Raw genomic sequence first — 8360 nt, forward strand, 5'->3', positions numbered from 1 at the left:
TAAAATTATACACACACACACACACACACACACACACATACATGTGTGTGTGTGTTTTGTAAAACACATAAAACATGAAACCCTCCCCCCAAATGAAAACAATTTCTATTTTTTTAATAATATTTTTATTAGAATACAATTTCCACAACTATCATATTAATTTTAATTATGGTGGTAAATTATATATATATATATATCTTTTAAATATTTAATCTCTCTTTTTTTTTTCAAACCCTAGCTCGAATTCAACCAACTAAACATGAATTCCCAAAATTCATTGAATAAGGGTCTCAAACATCAATTTGTATATAGACATTTTTGAAATGAAAGGAATAAATTGACAACAAGGGTTTTAACCCAACTTAAATTTCGAATAGTGATCCACAAACATGGAGAAGACATATATTTCAAAGGATGAATCTACTGCACAAAACCCATGAGATCCTAGCTGGATCTGATGCTAAATAACCGACTACACAAAACTTGCAAGAAATTCCCTTTTCCTTTGAAACCCTCTTCCAAAAATTTAGCTCCTCCAAACCTTAGTATAGAGAAATGAACTCTAATTTCCTAATAAAGTCTTTTCCCCCAAATTTGGGCTTCAATTGTGAAATCACAGAAAATCCCTTTTCTTAATTACTTTATTATATTTTAATTTCATGTACAAATTTTTTGCAATTAATTACAATAATCTTTATTAAATCAATTCTTTCTCTCTTTAATTAATTATCAAGACCTTTTTAATAATATGTTTATTATTTCAAATAATAATATTGTTTAGAGTTTATTATTAAAATAAAAATACTGAATAAATTATTATAAAATTAAATAAATATAAATATGCCAAAATTAGAACTTTAATCAAATCTTGTAAATTTAATTCTTTTATTTCATTAATTTCATAATTATTTAAATATAATTAAATATTAAATTTTCTTTATGAAATTTTCATTAAATTAAATAACTAAATACTCTTTTAATTTGATTTAATTATAACTAAAAATCACCAGAGACCCACAAGACCAAATATGACAACTCAACTAAAGACAAAGAATATAATCAAACTCTAGAGTCAAAATCATGAATTCACATCGCTTGTCCAATTCAAAAGGAAAACAACTTAGATACTTGTCATACTTTCTAGAAAAATTGACTTAAGGTTAGGATTTGGATTCAAGAATTATCTCGTCTTTTATCATTGAGATACCGCGATAGGGCACACTCATCCTGACAATTATGGGAAGTTGATGCCTAGTACCTACAATCTGCATAAAATATGAGCATGTACTTACATATATAATCTAAATTAAATAGGCAATGGTTGGAAGTGGTGCATAGTGTGGATCTTAACTAGTAGGTGACAATGACTCCCTCCCTCAACCACATCAAAAATGTCAATCATAAAGTAAAACATACAAGTACATCGTACACATGCAAGTATGGGATAAGTATCCATAGAAACTGCATATAAATAGTTCACTAGCTATCATCATGAAATAACTAAAACCACTTTATGAACATTCATGTATCATCATAGAAATAATCCTAAACATGTCAAATAATTAAGTAACTCATCACATAAATCAATTGAGTTTGAAATACATCTAATCAAATCTGGTAACCAAGTACTGCTAATCATACAACATAATCATAAAGTAGGCCTAAAAGAATCTGGGAAAATAATTTGAAAAGTAAAGTAGGGGTAGGCATTACATGGCATCAGACAGAGAGTACTAGGGCTGATAGTGATTTTTTGTGGCTCGTACCCATAGCTTGTGATTGTTACTTGAATTTTTTTCATTTTCATGACCACTATTCAAATTGCTTCATTCTCAAGTTTCTTTCTTTTCGCTTTACTAGTATTTTTAGTTTGTATTGTGTAAAAGCTAGGGTGATGTCAAATACCTCTGAATTTTTCATTGAGAATTTTCATGAGAGTAGAGAAATGGATGAAAACCCAATGCACATTGAGCCAAGTTCCATTGAGAAATACAATGAATCCACTTGGACTTATTTTAAGGAGGGTGGGTTGCTTCCATTTATGTAGTTTATGGAGGATTAGGATGAGTTTATCTCCATGAAATTTTTCAACACTTGGAATAAAATGTGGCTAATTGTGAATGGGATCTCAATTGAGATCAATAAAGAAGTCATTGCTAAGGGTAAAAGTACAAAGCTATCTGACCTTTCAGGCTAACTTATCAAAATGACCAAATTTGAGTATTTCTATCTAAAAATCAATTTTATTCAAACATATGATCTTGATAAATTTATTCTAGCTAAGTTATATATGGTCTTACACTTTTCCAATTGGAAATGGATGTTTAATACTAGTTTGTATCTAATTACTGAAGAAATAAAATTATTTTAGAAAAGTGGTGTTTCAATAACTCTTACTATTTTTTTATGATAGTTTTTTAATAACATATAAACACCATTTTATAGAGATTAGAGTCAAGAATATTTTCATATAGAGTCTATAGTGTTTTAATTAGATATAGTATATTATAATTTAAAAAATTCTACAAGGACGTATTTTAACACTAAAAAAGATGTTAGGTTTGAGAAAAAATATTAAATCTTATCAAAAAAAAGTTACCAAAATTACATGGCATTTTAGAGGAGAGAGTTCTCTTCCAGAATGTATAATTTTTCTCTTGGTTAGAAAAGATTTGTTTGAAAAAATGTGGTGGGAGATGAAAACTATTGATTTCAGATGAGTTGAAATTTGAATAATTATAAAAGAGAAAATATAGGTCTAAATCTGATTTTTATTTTTGATTGTTCTAGCTATATATGTTATGTATAACATAGTCTAATATCAAAAGGAAATAAATTTATTTTCATATAGTTTTTTGGTGGGAACTAGAACCCCAATTTTCAACGTTTTTTAGCAGCTAAAATTTTTTCTATAAAAATTAGGAAAATATATCAATTCTTATTCCAAATAATTACTAAAAATTATAATCCTAAACTTCATCCATTTCTACACGTTTCATTAGTTTACTTCATTTAGAAATTCAAAATAATAATGCCAATTTTATGTCATTAAAGGTGAACAATTATACTTTTGTTAGCCTTTTCCTTTACAAAATGGTGACATAGGTTTGAGCTTTCACCCCTAAGGTTTGCAGTTTCTCCTTGGATGGCTAGAAATAGAAAAAGAAAACTCATGCTATAGATGAAGCTAGCCTCAACAAGTTCTTTCTCCTTGATGAAAGTCTAAGTCTTAACCATGGGGGGTTTATTAGAATGGCCTTATTGAATCCCTAGAAAGAGGTATTTTATGCTTTCATGTGTTATGTAACTTTAGACGGTATGTTCTAGATTTTTTCCTACTATCATTTCCCTATTCTAATTCATTTGAGGAACTACAACCTCATTTCATTTCCCTACCTCATCTAACATTCTATGGAAGATAATATCCTTAGGGTTAGGGAGAAGTTGAAAAATAATAAGCCTTATAATCTCCTCTACCAAGATATAATGTTAAAATTGTTAAACTTTCAAAAAACCCTTTCCCTTCCTATCCTATGACTGTTCATGTTATTCTCCCTAACCCTACTATTTCCACCTTGATCCCTCAAATTTTGGTTGAGATTGTCTCTACTATTGATACTAAAATCCCTAAGTCCTCTTTGTGCAATATCCTTAAGCTAATAAAGATGGAGAATGATATTTTGAAAGTGCAATATTATGTGGAAAAGAAAGGAGGAAGGAAAAGATCCCTTAGGAATAAGAAAAAATAGGTGAGAATAGATCCAGAGGCCAAACATGAATGCCCTACTAGTTTGGAATCCACTAGTAGTGGAAAAAGAACAAAAGGCTCTAAAAAGGTAGAAAAATATGGCTTTGGGGAAGAAATACACTAAGGATGAGGAAGAGGAGATGGCTAGTGAAGGGAAAGGGGTAGAAAGTAGTCCTATTGATAGTCACTTAAGCCTTATTCTATGTCATGTTTTAGATATCCTCAAGAATGATAATCATAAAAACTCTAAATGGTGGGTGAAAAAGGTAAGACTCCAATGTCCCCTCCTCATGAGCATGGTAAAGGAAAATAGATCTAGTATAAGGACCCCTATCAGACACCTAAAGGTGTAAACTAGTAACATGGTGCGAATTTGGTGGTCATTGAGAGGAGTTTCAAGAAATTGGAGGAGAGGAAAGATATTTTTGAACAAAGACTCAATGATGTGGCTAGGTTTGTGGTATGGGTTATGCACTCAATAACTTTGACACTTCACCTTCTACATGTTGAGAAAGAATACCTTACTACTATGGTGAGGGTGCACACCATAGGTTCTCTCTATAGGTTCCTAACTGATGATTGGCTATAGCTACTATTGAATGAGCCAAAGGGAAGGAGAAGAATAAGGAGAGCTAGTTTTCCTTCTTGCTTTAGTTTTTTTTTCCATGTTTCTTAATTTAAAACTTGAATCATGTGGACTTTTTTCATGGTGCTTTTATGGACTCTTCATTAATATTGTTGTGTATATATTATGTTTATATTTGCTCATAGTTTCTTACTGATGGTTAGATTTTGGGACATTCTAATGCGAGCATTTTTGTAATTAAGAAGAGGGGTAGGTTGGTATATGATGTATTTGACTTGTAGCTATTTTAGAGCATTTTATTTTTTAGGTTAGCCCCCTTTTTTTACTTCTTTTTAATATAAAAATTATGAGTTATGATATGAATATTTATAGAATCATTCTTATGCTCAGATTCAAGTGTATATCTTGTTCTTATAATTTCACTTGAACATATGTTTGTATAACATATATAATGTTTGTCACTATTAAATTTTTGACCAAGACACCATTTTTTGTAGTTGATTCTCTCTTTGCACTTTAAACAATAGAATACATTCAAGTATTTTTTAAGAAAGAGAAATTCCTTGAGATTTGCATTATCCATTCTATAAAATATACAAATATTTTTCAAGGTATCTTTAATATCTTTTTCATGTGCATTTTTTAGGCCACCAATGGAAAATTGGAATTTTTCATTTTATATGTTTCTCAATAAGGGAGTTTAATTCTTCTTTAAAAGAAACTAAAACAAAATCACTTAGATGTTTTTCCATTGCATACATGAAGTCCAATTTTCACCTAATAAGGAAGGAGTCATAATCTAGCACCAAAGTGGGACAATATAATAACCAAACAATTCTATTGCAATTTTTTATTTATGTATTTACTTTTATTCTTTTGTTAATGCCCATTTCTACTTTTAACGAGGAACTAAATGTTTTGTCATTTTACTTTCATAGAAATGCATAATGAGCTTTTCTTAAAAATAAATATACATAGTTTGAAGCATGTATTTCTTGCACAAATTAGAATATCGCTACTTTAGTACTAGAAATTATTCTCAAAATTTGCATACAAGTTCAAATCAACATATTCCATTTCTATTTAACTTCATCCAAGCTTGATAATATATAATTTAATTTAATAATTTTATAGGTATCCCATACAATCCTGACTCTGATTTGTGTTCAAAACAATTGTTAAAATTTATAAATCTGTGCAAATTGTCATAATCATGTAATAGAAAGTAAAATGAAATGATATGAGACATTAACTTTATAATATTTATCTTAAGAAATATAACTCTCCTTAATTTTTTTAATTATATGTGCAAAATAAAAGTATGATCTATCTTTTTACTATCTAGTCAAGGCATTAGATGTGATGTTGTGTTCATCTTCATTAATTAATAATAATAATAATTGTGTAACAAAATTAGTCCTACCTTATGCAAATATAATTTGCAATTTTTTTTAAAAATTAAAAAGTAACCATAATAGGGGCTGACCCATAATAGAGAAAAACAACTATCCAGAGATTAGATGACATTCACTACCACAAGATTAACCCATCCCTTTTCAAAAGTTTAAAAACCCTCCCACAAGCATAATTGTAAAGTTAATACTACCATAAGTAGCGAAAGCCTTAACAACATACAAAAAAATGGCCATTAGATAAAAATTGGCCCTACTAATAGTCATGTATAAAATAACATAAAGAAGCTTGAAGGCTCGGAGAATAACTAAGTGACATAACAAAAACTAAAACTAGCACATTAGTAGAGGAATCATCACTTGTTCCTTGAGTTTTCTAGAAGCAAGTGGAGCCAATCATCAGTCAGGAAGACATACAAGGAGGGATTTGTCTCCACATCCTTATAATTAGTCTCACCATATTTATTGTTTTACATAAGGTATAGTGTAGTGGGTGCCTAGTGAATGATGCTCATCGAGAAATTAGCTACCTTGGCGAACTTGTCCTCCAGCTCTGCATTCTATTTGATCTGATCCACAATGGAATTTTCCAATTTCTACACCTCCTTGTTTCCCTGCACTTTGTTATTAGTGTTAATAGTAGCCTCTTCCTACTGAGTGTGGTCTCCCCCCTACACCTTGGCCTTAACATCATGTTTTCCCTCAATGATTTTCGTCTAGACATGACTTCCTAGAGTGCCCATTCTAATCGACTAGGTGACTATACCATGCTCCACATTCTTAGACTTTATAGAATCTAGGGTGATGGTATCAATTTTAAATATGTTTGAAACCTTAGAGGGAAAAGGACTACTCTGGCCTTCATTTATATCCTTATTTTTATCCTCACTTTATGTTTCTCTTGATCATGTTCCCCATAATTCCTTCTAGTGGCCATACATTTGAGTCAAGGCGAAGGCTTTTTCTCAAAGTTGTCTAGCTTAGGCATGGTAGATTTGGTCAAATGTTTTTTCTCTCTGAACATCTTACTTAACTGGTTTGTGCCCTTTCTCATGGCTATAGGTTTTTCCACATTAGTACTTCAATTTTTCCTTCCTTAATTCTCCTAGCCATGGCCATGGGTCCTCTTTAGAAATGGATTTTCTAAGGGGAGTGGAGCTTTCGTATCTTATTTTTAGAGGTGAAGGGCTAAGGATCATAATTTGAGGGTGGAGACCTTTGTAAAATTTAAATTCATAGAGAATTGATGCTTGGTGATAGAGTGTGTAATTTTTTCCTTCCTCATATATTTTCCTTATATTCCACACACAATCCTCCATAGAATGACAAAAAATACTCCATAGAATGACACTGGAGAAAAGTGAAAGAAATCTAATCTTTAATTTGGAAATGATTTAAAATAGGGAAATGCTAGTAATAACAAACATTTACTCTTTCCTCCAGAGTAACATATCACATAATGACATAGAAAACCATGTATTCCATGGTTCTAGGAGCCTTTCCATCATGAAACGACTAAGGAGAAGGGCATAGGCTTCATTAGAGTGGAAGAAGCTCCTAAGGCTTGTTTCATCCTTTACTCTAGACTGCTTCCTCCATGACTTCCCTTTCATAGATAGGCTAATGGCATTGTCTATCAACTCTTTAGTGACTTCAATGAGACCACGTCAATGGTGACCCATCGCTTCTTCTAGGAATCAATGAATTGCCAAGTGACCATCTCATCATGTCCCTCAATGCTTTCCATGAAAGGGATGAATCGACCTCCTTTCAAATAAGATCATTCCATTTTTATCCCTGATAGTCTTCTCAATTATCAATGGTTCAATTCTTGAGTTTGGCCCTTCCATTGCCTTATTGTCATCTAGGTCCACAACCAAGTCCTTGCCTTTGTCCTTGAGCTCAGTTGTCATATTCTCCACTCGATTGATCAAGCTTTTGGTAAAAACTAGAGATAACTCCTTATAGATCATGCAATGGATATTACAATTGAATTTTAAAATTAAAATATCTAGATTATTGTACTTTAATAGAAACAATATAGTTGAATCTTAACAACAATATCATAATTTCAGCATGACAAGTAACCTCCCCTAATGCTACACCTTTATGAGCATCACATAGATGCAATGGGAATGTCCATGGAAACATCAAAATAATGCTTGATAATATTATTATAGTATGTAATAATTAAATTTCATTTTATGACATGCAAATTAAGCCTAAATCTTAATTTTTCATTTTTTAATTTATCTTATTATATAAATTAAAAGTAAACTTCAAAAATTAATTATCACATCATAATTAAAATTTTAATTAAAAAAATTTATAAATCAAATCTAATATATTTTAATAACTATTTACAATTTTTTAAAAATATGCATTAATTAAGATATATAAGATAAAGTCAGAATGTATTATAATATAAAAATTGACTCAAAATTAATAATAGGAAAATAGACATTTATTGAGTTGAGGAATAATTAAACACATTTTTCGTCTTATAAGTTCAAATGTTGACAAAACACACACTTCAAAATAAAATTCCGTTATAATGTTTAACCCCAAAATTAAATTTAAATTAAAAATGGTAGAAAATTAAAATTTTAATGTG

The sequence above is a fragment of the Cupressus sempervirens genome, chromosome 4 (genome assembly GCF_028749045.1).
Source record: "Cupressus sempervirens isolate cs-2001-9-10 chromosome 4, ASM2874904v1, whole genome shotgun sequence".
NCBI classification, from domain to species: Eukaryota; Viridiplantae; Streptophyta; class Pinopsida; order Cupressales; family Cupressaceae; genus Cupressus; species Cupressus sempervirens.